The sequence below is a fragment of the Ochotona princeps genome, chromosome 28 (assembly GCF_030435755.1).
Source record: "Ochotona princeps isolate mOchPri1 chromosome 28, mOchPri1.hap1, whole genome shotgun sequence".
NCBI lineage: Eukaryota > Metazoa > Chordata > Mammalia > Lagomorpha > Ochotonidae > Ochotona > Ochotona princeps.
Window position 1 is genome coordinate 9,679,310 of NC_080859.1, and position 16,025 is coordinate 9,695,334.

The window sequence follows — 16,025 nt, forward strand, 5'->3', positions numbered from 1 at the left end:
GCTCGGTGGCCTTTCATGCACCGGGATCCCCTATGGGCACCACTTCATGTCCCAGTTGCTCCACTTCCCTTTCAGCTCCCTGCTTGTGGCCTGGGGAAGCAGTAGTGAAAGGCCCAAAGTCTTGGGTTGCTGCACCTGTATGGGAGATCCAGAGGAGGCTCCAGGCACCTGGTTTTGGATCAACTCAGTTCTGGTCATTGTGGCCAATTGAGGAATGAACCAGTGAATGCAAGTTCTTTCTTTCTCTCTCTGCTTCTCTCTGTAAATCTGACTTTCCAATAGCTAAATAACTAAATTTTAAAAGAAAGAGAGAAAGAAAGAAAGAAAGAAAGAAAGAAAGAAAGAAAGAAAGAAAGAAAGAAAGAAAGAAAGAAAAGATCTGATATCTGTAAAGAAAGAGATGTTTCAGTGTGAAAGAAGCTACCTGGTAGTGTAAAGCGTGGTGTCACCCAGACTGTGAGCTCTTGAGAAACTGAAGGCTTAAGAGCAGAACTAAAAACATTTGAACTTGACTCCAGCTTAGCACTCTGTCTTTTCTCCATCTTTAAGTAGGGTCATTTTGAGGTGATGGAATGACATTGGGTTAAAATGTTAAAATTCCTTAAAAAGATATCACGTCAAGTGAAAGTCTCCCCAAAACTTTAACACTCAATGTATGCAATGTATGGGCTCAGGAGCCACATTACCAGGAGGCTGGAGAGCAAGGCAGGTGCCCAGGCACCAGCCCCCAGTCCTCCTGGCTAACGTGTGCATAGGATCCAGGTGACTCTGCTCACTGGCCTGAAACGTGGTGGCAAAGGATAAAGCTAAACCACGTGTGTCCCAAAAGTCAATGCCAAGAGCCAGCTTTTCACTTCTATTGCAAGATGCTTGCCTTGCAAGTTGACACTTTTTCTTTCATCCATTTCCCCAAGTTTTACACGCACCAACACTATGCACTCACACACATAAATAGTATTGTTTCAGGGACAAGTGTCCTCAAATCAAACATAGGAAAGAAGGGGCACATGATTTACTTGATAGACAAAGAAAAATGTAGCCATCAGCATCTCAATCATGCTGGTAACTTTTCTGGGTTTGTGTTGTATAGATTCTCTCATCTCTTCTGATCTGGCCCCTTGTTTACAGTAGAGATTTGGCAAACATCCCTTTAGAACTGTAATCTTTTATCTTCTTGGCTACAGGACAAAGCCCTGCGATTACTCCCAAACCAATGAATCAATTTTTTTTTAATTCTTAAATTGCCTAGGAGATGATAAAGGTTCATTTAAAAACGGAAAACATTTTTAATCACAGTGATAAATAATTCAAACATTGTGTAACTAGTTCTGAAAGAGAACGGAGTTCAACTCCATTAATTAGTCATTACAAACGACTGAAGAGTACAATCATTGCAGCCGAGTTTCTGGCATAAAATATCGGGGAGTTATATCCAGGATGAATTTCAGATAAAGAACTTTTCAAAAACATACAGACATATCTGTTGCTACATTGAGTCACTACCAAGACATTATGTAGCTTAATATTAGTTTTTTTAATAAGACACAAACATTTAAATTTTAATTCATGATATTTTTGTTAAAGCAGCGTTGTGCTGATCCTCACAGTATTTTGACAGCAAACTGAATTCTTGTTCACAAGTATAGGATTTGTTTAGCTCCAGGCATCTGTGTTTGGATTACAAGAATGTTGATTGGTTCACTGCCAGGGGCCCTCAAAGGTCAGCTGTCCTTCTTAAAAAGTCTCTTTCTCTGTTTTTCTCTTTCTCTCTGTCTTCCCTCCCCCCCACCTCCTTCCTTTGTCTCATTAATCAGAGTTAAAAGATAGTGGAAAAAGCTATGACTTGAAATCATTTCATTTTTTTTTCTAAGGATATTTTTAAAAGCAGAACTCCACGTTGGTGTGAGGTCAAGTCGATGTGAGTGCAGATCACACGGGCATACTTCTGACAGGTGACCTGAAACCTTTCAAACTGACATCTGTCACAGAGACAGACACAAGTTTTTTAGCCCGAGAGCTTGTTTTCCTGACATTTCATTTTTCATCAGATTTTGAGAGAAGGGAAAAAAGATGAACTTGAAAAAGTCTTGCCAGGGGCATAAAATAAGATCAGGCGTTGTGCAGCTGCTGGACTCACCTTTAAAGGTTAGAGGTCTAGCAAGAGTGAACAGAAAAGATTTTGGTTTGATGTTATTGGATAAAGGGACATGGTATTACTTTAAATACATTTCTGAGACTTGCATAACCATTAGGCAGCATTACAGGAGAAATGGAACCAGAGTGAGATTACACATCCATTTTAAATCCCAATTTGAGAGTTTAGTCATGGAGCAAATCAAATCCAACCTCACCTATTCATCTGGCACAAAAGATGAAATCCACAGGTGCATGAATTTTCTCATGAATTGGGTCATTTCCTGCTCCTGTGGTACAGCAATGGCCAGCAAGATTTAGACAGGGTATTGAAATTCTCACTTTGGACTACATAGAGTTTTTATTTTTGCATGAAAATACCTACATGGTGTATCTTGGATGAAAATATGAGGGAAAACATATGCTTTGGAAAAATCAAAAGAGAAAAGGACTAGGATTCACAACCCCCTCAGGCTACAGTCTTAGTTCACTGAAAAAGTGACATTTCTACGTCAGTTTTCCCATCTGTAAAATGGGGGAAACAGTACCCATCTGCTGGAGTCCCAGGGAAGATGACTCAAGATCACCTATTTCCATGCTGCCAAATATAAGCTAGTTTAGTTGCAGATGGAAATTACCTTAGCCTCATCTTTTATTCCCCTGCCCCGCCCCCATGCTTCAACGGTACCTATGACACCAGGTTAGCATTCAGTAAATTATTCTCAATTTGAAAAATGGCACTTGCATTCTTATCAGATAATCAATTTTTTTTTGTAACGACATCCAGGATTTTTTTTTCTATGAGGAAGAGCATGGCTGAAAATTAGGGAATAAATTATTTCCAAGCATGTGTGTACGAGTGATCACTTTGACAATCAGTAAAAATGTAAGCACAATTTCAGACCACATTATTTTCAGGCCCATGGGATCAATCCGATGAAACTTTTATATTTGGGGCAGAACAGTACAGATTTCCCAAAATAATAGGTCACATATTGCCAGCAGAGCAGCGCTTCCTGGAGGATCAAATGAGAAGCTTTCAGCCATAATGCTCATCTGAGCATAGAATGTCTGAGAAGGCGCAGAATAAATAAGCTAAGAAATAGAAGCAAAATATTTTAGATCTGCCCAAGCCAGTAAAAATCAAGCCTGTCTTGATAAGAGAGCAGCAAAGATCTCTCAAATTATTAATAATGTCATCTACGCATGACCTCTCCTCACAAAAACAGAACATTATCATTGCAGAAGAGGTCTCTCACACACTGATGACACTGATAGGATCCTTCCATGTGTTCATGAAGCAACGGAACAAAAAAAATAATGTGACTTTTCTATGGACTTTCTGAAGACACCTGTACATGGGACTTACTCAACCACGCAGCAGGTGAAGCAGCAGGCTCATGGTCTGACGAGGACTGATGGCGCTGGAAATCTGGGTCTGATACCTTCCAAAGGTGAACTGGGATCCGGCACTCAATACTGCACTGACAATCCTACGCCTTCATCTTCTTTTTGTTCTAGTCTTTCCTTTCCCTTCACACTGACAGATACAGGTAAGTGAAAATAATGTGTGGTTTTTCTCATGGCAGAGAGATCTGATCCTATAGGAATGTTCTAGTAAGTGAAGTGTATAGGGTTCTCTTCTTATCTCAAAGATTGGAATGCTGGTCTTGAAGCAACATCACAATAATCATGCTACAGAAATTCTTGATTTTAAAGAGAGACGCCATCATCTCGTGAAAATCAGCTCAACCCTCAGCTCCATTATTTAAAACTTCTCTGGGTTTCCTGAAGAAAACACTTGCCCGTCGCTGTTTTAGAGAAGTTGCTTCACTTTTGTAACTTACAGTCGCACTGTCCTACACAGGAAACAGTGTTAATAATACTTACTTCATTTAATTTTTTCTATGAAATGTATTCTACATCCATTGGATACTCAATAGTTACTTTCTCTAATTTTTTTTAAAATTTCATTTATGTGAAAGTCACAGAGAGACAGCTGCCATCTGTAAGTTCATTACTCAAATGCCAGCAACAGTCAGGGCTGGGCTAAGGGATTTGTGGAACCAGGGAATCAACCATGTCTCCCACACACAGAGCAGCAATCCAACTACTCAAGCTGTAACCTGTTGTCTCCCCAAATATGTATTGACGGGGGTCTGAAATCAGTGGCTGAGCTGGGGCTCGATGTAGGGTACAGGCATCCCAAGCGCCACGGTAAACATTGCACACAGAGGCTGCCCCTCAGAAGCTGTGTTGATCATAGTTATCTTAGTACTGATCACAAATAAAGTCTAAAGGAAAAGTTGTATCCGTATTACCCAGAAATTAAAAGTATAAAACTACTCAAAGAATAAATATCTACAAATTCCTCCCACTAAGTTCTGTTTCACTTCGGAGATTTCTTCAGCTTTACTTGACAATTTCGTTGACTGTTTAATTTATGTGTTGTCCAGAAACCATAATCTGTCTCTTTCAATGTCCTTTTCTTGTAATCGTTGGTGGGATTTCTAACACTAGATTTTTAAAGGTACAAGTACATTTTTGTTACATCTGCCCTGTGCGTATTCTTAGGTATGTAATCTATACCTTTTTTTGCTACAGTGAAACATGCTCATTCACAATTACATGAGATTTAGGCACTGGAGTTTATAGTGCCATTTGATACCCAAGAACAGACACGACTCCTTTCTGAGACTTTTAAAGACATTATTCTTCAATACAAAAAGTCACATTGTTCTAACGTCCTGGGAAAGAAAGTGCCAGAGTTCAATTTAAGTTCAGAAGCACAGACCCGAAAGATAGGAGCGGCTTTCCCAATTGCTGTAGGTCTCAGACTTGGCTTCTGAATTGCAGAGAAGGGATGACACCAGCAAGCATTTCGCAGTCCTTGAGCAAAGAGACGTCTTTGTACACTGGAGGCTTTGGGGGAGTGGGAAGCGCTTTCACTTACTCCCCCCACATCCCATTCACTTTTCCAATCACTTTTCTGAATGGGGCAGAGTCTACACACAATCAGGAAAACAGACTATGCCCCCAGGCATTAGAATCTGTCCACCTGTGTAGAACTTCAAGACCATTGTGATGCCAAGCGCTCACCCAGCTGGTCAAATGGCAAAGCAGGAGGATCACACCTGTCTTCTCCCTTAGCACACAGCTGTGCAGCACGCGTCCACAGCTCTTCCAAAAGCCCTTCCTGTGGTTCCTCTTGGTATTTATGACAATGTCTGACTTTCCCAAAGAAATATTAGTTGAAGGCATTTTTTTCAAAAATAGATATTTTTTCCTCTTTTCTGATTGCATCAGCAATACATACATGTTCATCAGAGAGAACTTTAAAAAATCACCTATGAACATCCAGTTATTTCTCAACTTGTGATGCAGTCATGTCTTGACAACCCCATCATAAATTGAAAATATAGTCAATTGAAAATGTGTTTAGTACGTCTGACCCTCTGAATGCCATAGATTAGCCAGCCTACCCAAATGTGCTCAGAATACTTTTATTAGAATCCTACTGCTGGTCAGTGTCATTGGACACAGAGCCTGTCCTGTTATAACAACTCCTGAATATTTTATATAATTTTTTTTACTACTGTGCTTGTACAGAAAGTGAAAAACTATATAGTCACAGGCTATCCTCTAGCCTTGATGAAAAGACAAAAAGATCATTCAATGAAATCAGCAGCCCTCATGGACCAATGCGCTCAGGCATTTTTTCCTGACTTTGCTTTATATACGCAAAGCGATAGGAAATGACAACTTTGAACGTGTTTTCTACTACATCACAAGCATTGTTCTATCCTTGTAAAATGCATTTTTAAAAAAATTTATCTATTTTTTATTGGAAAGTCAGATATGCAGAGAGGAGGAGAGACAGAGAGGAAGATCTTCCATCCGATGAATCACTCCCCAAGTGACCGAAACAGCTGGAGCTGAGCCAATTCAAAGCCAGGAGCCAGGAGCTCTTCTGGGTCTCCTATGCACCCGCAGGGTCCCAAGGTTTTGAACCATCCTTGACTGCTTTCCCAGGCCACAAGCAGAAAGCTGGATGGGAAGCAGGGCTGCCAGGATTAGAACCAGCGTCCATATGGGAACCCGGCGCGTGCAAGGTGAGGACTTTAACCACTACGCCATCGCTGGGCCCGTAAAATGCATTTTTAGCATGATCTTGCTGAATAAGAAATATATTCCCATATAAAACTCAATGCTGTATTTTACTTCATTGCTTTGTTACATCTCTTGTTGAGTTTATTTATTCATTTAAATTATTTCAGACATTAAAAGCATTCATTTGTCTCATTGAAAAATATCTTTCAGGACCTAGTGTGGTGGTTCAGTGGCAGATCCTTGCCTTCCATGTGCCAGGATCCCAGGTGGACATCGGTGTGTGTCCCCACAGCTACTCCACCTCCCTTCCAGCTCCCTGCTTGTGGCCTCAGCAAGCAGTAGAGGATGCCGCAAAGCCTTGGGACTCTGCACCTGTGTGGGAGACACAGAGGAAACTCCTGACTTCTGATGAGCTCAACTCTGACCATTGTGACCACGTGGGGAGTGCTCATCCTCCAGGGGACGAAGGATCTTTCTTTCCATATCTGCTCCTTTCTGTAAATCTGTCTTCCCAATAAAATAAAATAAAAAATAAAAAATATTTTCCAGATTATTACTTCTCTTATTTTTAAACCCTTTAAGATTTTTTTTTTTTTTTTGCTGTTAAGAAATTTTTCATATTCAAACAAATACTTAAAAAAAATTGTGGGGAAATGGAATTAACAGATTAAATTTTTTTTTAAAGATTTATTATTATTGGAAAGCCGGATATACAGAGAGGAGGAGAGACAGAGAGGAAGATCTTCCATCCGATGTTTCACTCCCCAAGTGAGCCGCAACGGGCCAATGCGCGCTGATCCGAAGCCGGGAACCTGGAACCTCTTCTGGGTCCCCCACGCGGGTGCAGTGTCGCAAGGCTTTGGGCCGTCCTGGACTGCTTTCCCAGGCCACAAGCAGGGAGCTGGATGGGAAGTGGAGCTGCCGGGATTAGAACTGGCGTCCACATGGGATCCCGGGGCTTTCAAGGCCAGGACTTTAGCCGCTAGGCCACGCCGCCGGGCCCATCAGATTAAATTTTTGACATAAAAGAATCTGAAAACCATAAAGTTTTTTATAACATAAACTCTCCATAAACTTTATGACTATTATTCACATATTGGTAAATGAATTTTTAAAAACTCCATGTAGCTGTTCATTCCAATTTTTCCCACTTTGAATTTTTCTCACTGCTGTTGACGTTTACAAGTTGTTCCCCGAGCAGGTTGATTTTTGATGAAGTTTTCCAAATTGTGCATTTTCCATATTTGATGACAGCAGTACTGACTTGATGTAAAGTGTTAGTGGATGAACTGGAATTATGAAAATTGTTACTGACATTTAGTGCCCACAAGGATCTCCTAAGATACTTCTTGTAAGATTTTAATTCAGAAGGCTGGTGTGAGACCTAGGAATTTGCATTTTTAACAAGCACTAGAAATGCTTATGTTGAGATAGTCTATGGACACACTGGAATTATGTGTTCCATATTTTAAAATTAGATGAGCGATCTCAACACATCGTGCTGGAACACTTGGATAGCCATATGCAAAAAAAAAATGAATTTTAATCCATATCTTGTACCATGCACAAACGTTAACTCAAAGTGGATCATATGAAAATTTTTAAGTGAATTGTTGACCTCAATGCTAAAATCATGAATTATAAAATTTCTAGAAGAAAACACAGGAAAAAATCTTTGTGGCTTTTGGTTATCTAAAGATTTCTTAACTATGATACCAATAGTACAGTCTAAGAAATGATAAACTAATAAATAGGATTTAGTCAAAATTAAAAAATGACTTTTCAAAGACCCTGTTATGATGCTTAAAAGATAAGCTACAGACTTGAAAATATTTTCAAAGCATCTGATAAATACTTGTCTACACAAAATATCATTTGTAAAAATAGTCTTAAATGTTTATAATAAGTAAAAAAGCCAAATTAAGCAAAGGGCAACATATCTGAACAGATGTTTCACCAAAGTTGTATGCATGGCAAGGGAAAGATAAATTAAAACCAATGGGATGTGATCATTTGCCTATAAAGTCCTTAACATTTAAGCAGATCATACCAAGGATCGGGGGTAATGTAGAGGAGCAGGAACTCTCTATACTAATAGAAAGGAAAAGATACAAAATGATGCAGCCACTTTGGAAAACAGTGGGTTAACTTCAAAAGTCATACACATAAGAGGGCTTCAGAAAGTGTGTGGGAGGGCCCGATGCAATAGCCTAGTGGCTAAAGTCCTCACATTGCATGTGCCGGGATCCCATATGAGGGCCAATTCGTGTCCCAGCTACTCTACTTCCCTTCCAGCTCCCTGTTTGAGGCCTGGGAAAGCAGTCAAGGATGGCCCAAAGCCTTGGGACCCTACACCTGCGTTGGAGACCTGGAAGAAACTCTGTTAGGAGCCAAAGACTTATGGGCCTTAGACTTGGCCTACCTGACAGCCTGTTGCATTGCAAAAGCCTGCAGGCAGGGCTACAGCAAGCAGGATATTAGGCCAAAACATCCTCTGTAGAGCAAACAGAATACAACCTCCACCCTTGTTCCTGTTCAGATAATTAGTTCCTCCCCTGTTTCAATGTAGCTGATTAGTTCCTTCCTGCTTCAGTGAAGATAATTACTCCCAGGAAACCCCTCCCTTTCTCCCCCTCCCCTAGAGAAGGTATATATATGAGGAGAAAAAATAAAGAGAGAGGCACTCTTTTCCACCAAGTACGAGTGTCCGTGTGTTTCTTGGGCCAGCAGCCCGGCATTCCCAGTCCACCCTCAGGGTCTGAGCGTCGTGTCCTGCAGGTCGGGACAAAACTCCTGGCTCCTAGCTTCAGATTAGCTTAGCTCAAGGCATTGTGGACACTTGGGGAGTGAACCAGCCGATGGAAGATCTTTCTGTCTCTCCTTCTGTTTGTAAACCTGACTTTCCAACAAAAATAAATAAATCCTAAGAAGTGCGTGGAAAATTAAAGATTAACTCACTGTTATGCAAAATAAATATGAAATCCACACACAATTTTTCATATGTATTTTCCATGGACACTGAAGCTCCTACTTCTCCCCTGTGATCTAGCCATTCCATTTCTAGATATCTAGCCACGAGAAGTGAAAACCTATGTGTCTATGGTGACGTGTACCTAAATGCCGGTATTTACTTTAATTATAATAGCCAAAAGCTGAAGAAACACCCAAATGGCTGTTTAGAAGTGAATAAAAAGTTGATGCATATATATCTATACACATTAGAAATCCACTCATCCATAACAATGGATGGACTATTGATCGACAAAAGATAAACGGATTTAAGATTAATTACACTTGATGAAATATAGCATAGCAGACATCACACTATATAATTCCATTTACATTAAATTCTAAAAATACAAAGTAATTATGACCAAAAAAAATGACAGTTGCATGGAAAAAAGTGAGAGGGAGGAGTCACAAAAGTATTTTGATTATGGTGATGGTTTTGTGAGTGTATAAATATGTCAGAAATGAAAACTAAAGCTGAAATTTGATTCGAGATCCTTAAATCAAGTAGCTGCCCTGCTGTTCTCTCTCCTAGCCCGTACTGGTATGATTCGACCTTCCTGGTTAACTGTTTTACCTTAGAACAAAATCTAACCCATGAATCTCCAGAACTTTAGAAAATTAAGTGCAAAAAAAAAAAAAGTTATACTTGTGTTTGCTTGTTTTCCCTGGAGATAAGCCCATTTGAAATCAAGAAAGAGCCACTCTGTCTTAGCTTGCGTTCTCCAGCAAGACTCTTTTATTTAAGATTTATTTATTTTAATTGGAAAGACAGTTCAGATTTTACAAAGAGAAGGAGAGACAGAAAGATGTTTCCATTCACTGGTTCACTCCCCAAATGCTGCAGTGGCTGGAGCTAAGCTGATTCAAAGCAAAGACCAAGGGTCCTCGTCCAAGTTTCCAAATGGTGCAGGGACCCAAGGCTTTAAGCCATCCTCTACTGCTTTTTCAACCCATAAGTAGGGAACTGGATGGGAAGTGGAGCAGCCGGGACGACAACCAGTGCTCGTTTGCTTGCAAGGTGAGGATTTAGCCATTGAGGCATCGTGCCAGGACCAGGAAGAGGATTCGGAAGTGGAGTTTCTTTTGCAGGATTTTCATTAGTCCACACCTTTAGCCTCATCCTAGGTGGACGAGAGAAGCAGTGTTGAGTACAGGAAGAAGTCAAGCTTGCAAGCTTCAAGCAGCTTTGTGGCACTCCCAGGAGCTGAAAAGGCAATGATGTTCAGGTAAATCCAAACAGATTATAATCAGCCAACTAGCACTTATGACATGCATACCAGGTACCAGTCAATTCAGCTAAGGTTCAAGGCGGTATTCCAAGGATGTCGCCAAGGGCCCAGTAATGCTCTATCTCGCTCATAAGCTCCTCAATTTCCCTATTCTGAGCCAGAAAATGAAGGTTTTGATCATGAACGTCACACCTTTTCACCATCAACTGCAGTGAAAGAAGAGATCCAATGTCTAGCAGCTCCTGGGCAGAACACAGCGTTTCTCTAAAGTGCATCTGCCTTAATCCACAGGAGTCTCTTCACATCGTCTCTGTTTGGCTGTATGCCCATGAATGGATTGAATCCGCTGTGCTGGGAACTGGACTGCAGTTACTGGAAGAGTCCTGCCACTCTGGCGATGGAGTCCCTCCAACGCAGAGCAGGTGTGGTTCTCACAGGGGCTCTCTGGGGGGTGAGCCAAGAGATAGATGTAACAGGTGTGTGGATGTAACAGGTGTGGAGAAACAAACAAGGCCAGGGCTCTAGCAGCAATGCAATACATTTGAGCAAAGACACCAGTGACAGAAGCATTTGGGGGACTGAGACACTCTCGGGGACAAAGGGACAATTCGGTAGCCACACCGCTATCATTCTAAATGATCAACTCACCTGGCTTACTCAGACACAATCCCTGTCTATTTTCCCCGGGGAGTAAACAAATCCTCCTTTTTTTCAAATTAAAAACTACAAGAAAAGTCAAAAAATGAAAAAAAATACATTTTTTAAATTAAACTCTATTAAAGAAATGCTAGTTCAAAAAAGACATAATTGGGCTCTCTAAAACCTGGCAGCTCCCAACGCCAACAAGTTTTTCTCTTCGCAAGTCTGTTCTCAGACATTCCAAGAAAGGAACAGAGAACAGAGCTATATCATTTTGATGACAACCCACTTCTAATCCACAGGATCATATGCCTTTGCACCCTGTTCAAAGGAAACTTGGCCTAGAAAAGAATTAGTTTCATAACAAACCAGCCATTCTGAGAATAGAGGTGAGAAGAGATCGGGCGGAAGACTCAGAGACAGAGCTGAGGAGTTGGCGAGTTTTAATTGCCGGCTCCGACACGGCATCGTGATGATGCCTGGTGGCCGAAGGGACTTGGCTCCTCCTGTCTCGAACTCTGAATTCAGAAGTAGAAAATTACAAAATCCGGGAGGTGTCGGGTCCTACTGGAGAGAGCAAAATAAAATAAAATAGTGGGCTTTTCTATATTTTTTTAAAAAGGAAATGACTGAGTCACTAAGGCAAATACAATCATTTCAAGGAAAAGAGATTACCGGGAAAGGTCAGCATTTGTAATAGCATCTTCATTATCCTCATTCAACATTTATTAAGTGCCTGGTTGACAAGACATGCCAAAGTTCCGCTCCCACCAAGCTTATAACCCAGGACTCAAGTGCCCTGTTAGATTGACTAATGAAGTTTAGAGAAAAATAAATCCAGGGAAGGATGGAAAATTGGTCATTCACTGATGGAAGAAAAACAACAGCTTTTCCTATGAATAAAAATCCGAAGGTAAAATCAAAATGGTCTGTGGAGCAGGGCTGATGTTCAAGGAAGGGGGTTTTAAAGACCTGGATGTAGGACGAGCAGAATCCAAGTCAACAGCAAACATAAAACAAAACAAAGCAAAAAAAACAAACAGTGACTGGAGCGATTCCCTCAGTCCACTTCCTTCCCCATGAGTGTGTCTGAATGGCACTATTTCTTAAGCCTCTTCTTTTATTTCTCCTTCGCTCCCCACTTTGTCTTAGTACTTACCATTTCAAGCAAGCTTTATCCCAAGAACTTACCGCTGTTAATGAAGCAAATGGTGTAGTCATGAAACTCAATCTGGAAAAAAAAAAAAAAAGCAATTGTTTGAACTATCTAAGTTCTAACACAGCTTCTTACGGATTCAAGGCAGGTTGGTGAAAGGTGCGTAATGCTTACTTTTTTCTTGATGCTTTGAGAAAATAGGCAAAAAGACATGAAAAATTAGCTGCACTTGAGCCAATGCTTTCCCTTCATCACCTGTCAGGCACCAGGCCACTACATACACTGGAGAATGATTCTGGGAACCAGCAGACATGCTCCTTTGCTTCTCTTGATTTTCTCTCATTTCCGTGAATTTAATTTTCTGTGTGAGCATGTGTCTGAGCTGGGGCAGACAGATTGGTGCAGGGTTTCTTAAAAACAATTTTGTGCTCCATCAGACACAAGATATTCTGCCGAAAGAGAAGAGAGCACGATACCCCAGGGAAAAAGAACTTTCCCCAAAAGTTTGTTTCATCCGAACTTTACAATGGGTGGTAACATCTCTCCTGGGTGATTTAATTTAATTGTTATGCCTTTCTCTCTTGTTCTGAGGAAAATGAAGCAGCCATCAGCTGCACTTCGTAGACAAATACCACTTTTTGGTAGATAGAGCACAAAACTAGGATCGGAAAACCCAAAAAAAGAATCCTGGCACGTCGTTGGGTGATTTCATCTCCACATGCCTAAATTTCCTGTTTGCAAAATGAGATGGAGCTTCCCACTCGTCACTTCTTTCTGGGAGATGCTGTGAGGACTAGTAGTCTTCAGGCTGATCCTCTTTTTTCTCTCCAGAAGAACAAAAGCAGCAGCAGTCTTTACTGGCACAAAAGACACATCTTGGGAAGTGCGGCAAAGACAACACAGACGTGGTGCTGTGGGAGACCTGACAGTTAACCAGGTAAGACATGTTCTGTACTCCTACAGGGCTCAGAGCCCGAAGCATCGGGCCCTGAAATAGATCACTGAACACAGGCCATGTTAGGATATGTGAATGGACACACCAAACTGAGTGGCCTCTCTGAAGGCACACAGCCTTGCAGATTACATGCACAAACGCCAGGAATGAGACTTCCAGGGCAGTGAGTGACATTGGAGGAATGAACGTCTCCATTTTCCAATTCCCTTATCAGTGAAAAAAGGAAAAAAGAATAGCTTCTTCATAGAAATAGCTAATACACATATGCAGTGTCTGGAACAGCCAAGGACCGGCACATCCTCCATGCTGCTGTTGTTTTATTGTTGGAATGGGGAAGCATCCAGACCTGGAAAGCTGGGAGAGGATCTCCAGGCAGAGGGGGCACCATGGGCCACAGACATCAGAGCAGAGGTTGCAGAAGGTGGGGGAGCCTAACAGCAGGAGTCTGCACCCCAAGCTAAAGGGTCTTGTGCAGCCTGTGTAGGATCCCCTAGGCGCTGGTTCTAATCCCAGCGGCCCTGTTTCCCATCCAGCTCCCTGCTTGTGGCCTGGGAAAGCAGTCAAGGACGGTCCAAAGCCTTGGGACCCTGCACCCGCATGGGAGACCTGGAGGAAGTTCCTGGCTCCTGGCTTCAGGTCGGCGCAGCACCAGCCATTGTGGTCACTTTGGGAGTAAATCATTGGATGGAAGATCTTCCTCTCTGTCTCTCCACCGCTCTGTATATCTGACTCTGTAATAAAAAATAAAATAAATCTTTAAAAAGAAAAAAAGGTAGGCTGAGTTGGACTTGCTCTGCTTGATAAAATGCAACAAAGTTATGTTGTGCCCATCCAAGCTTGGACTGCAGGAGTTCCTAGTTTGGTCTGTTGACTCTCAATGGAGACACTGTATGAGCCAGCCCAGGTTAATCTGCTGGAGTATGAGTCAACATAGAATAAGGCCAAGTTGTTCGGTTAAAAACCACCCACACCAGTCAGGTCCCTGGGAACCGGAGAACTGACTCACAGAGCCCCACCGAGGCCAGCTGCTTGGTTGAACCCAGCTGAAGTTGTCCACCTGTGGAATCATGAACTGAGTAAATGGTGGTTCTTCTAAACCATTAGCTCTTTTAATAAAGCTATTATTCAGCAGCAGTTAATAGTTACAGTAAAATTTTTAAAGGGTTTAGTTGAAATAATAAATCTAAAATGGCTAACACACATCGGCACATGCCAGTGAAGGCGTAATTACTGTGGTATCTTATTTTTACTATTATTTGAAAATCAGAGTCACGGAGAGAAAGAGAATCTTCCAACTATTGATTAACTCCCTGAATGGCCACAGTGGCTAGGGGTAGGCCAGACGAAATTCAGGAGCTGGGAACTTTGACAAGCACTCCCACACAGGGGCAAGGATCCAAATTCTGGGGCTTTCTTCTGCTTCCTTTCCCCGACCAGCAACAGGGAGCAGACTCAAAAGTGAAGGATACAAGATTAGCTGGCATACAAACGGGATGTTGGTGTTACAGGAGGTGACTTTACACACTGTGCCAAAATGAAATTTTTTTTTGTATCATAGGATAGTATACATTTTCTAGTGAATTTTCAAGTGAATTATTTTATTATTACTAAAACAATTATTCAGGTAGCTTGAAGCAGGTAAAATTCTACTCTGTAGAGAGGTTTTGTGATATTCATAGTCACATGGCTAGGAAGTGAGATAGGAACACAGCACTTCTGAAACCTGGCTGAATCTACTTGTATCACTCTTCCTGCAGGGAGGGAAACAAAGATATCACTCATTTTCTTCGTCTGTTTATTCAACAAACGTTTGAGAGTTTTCTATAAACAGGCACTGGACTGAATGCTGGAAACAGAATGGTGAACCACCAGACATAGAGGGTAGGTGGCAATGACAACAAAGGAAGATGAATAGAATTAACATGTTTAGGAGAGGTACCACAGGAGGCATTGGTATTTAATTAGGTTTTGGTGAGACAGAGGGTGAATGGGGTAAAAGTGTGAATGACAGTGATGCTCATCGCAATAGGGCCACTGAGAAGGAATAGGCTTAGAGGTGGAAATATGGAGTCTGGTTTTAGACTGGTCACAGGGGCATTCCTGTGGGATGTTCCAAAGGAGAGGTCCAGTAGGCAACTGGGCAAAGCATGGCTGTGTAAGTCTGAATGTGGTCTCTGGTCCCCAAGGACTGTGGGTTCTATGGTACAACTAATTTCAGCGGCAACCGGGAAAGTTCTTCTGTGGGCATCTTTGCTCTTGGTTCACAGAGGAGGGAAGTGTGGTGAGCAGCTTATGGAAGTTTTCAGTCTCCCGGAGAGCTGGCCTGAGTGTCTGCAGTAAATGGCAGCAAGCTGGCCACCCCAAACCTTCCAATTTGCCAAAGGCATGGAAGTGGGTGGTACACAAGGAATGAATGTGTCATGTTCCGGAGCCTGAAGCAGCAGTTGTCTCATTTGGTAACCCCTGCCACTTCCACCTTCTATACTGGGAGAATTTACAGTTGACACCAGCTCATCAAACAATGGAAAGAAGTCTCTGAGGTCAGCAAACCAGATGTGACTATCTTACAAGTAAACACATTAAAACTCCGAGAACCTGGACAGTTTTGACAATTCGTAAGTGGCAGAGTTGCAATACTAGAGTTACAGGTTGAATTTTGTAAACCTACCATGTTTTGAAAATAATAAGGAAGTTATCAAACTGAGTGATGCTCTGAGAATCAACAGCATGTAAAATACCAGCTCTAAGGAAGTAGGAAGAAGGATTAGGGTAACTTGGTGCTTCCTAGTTG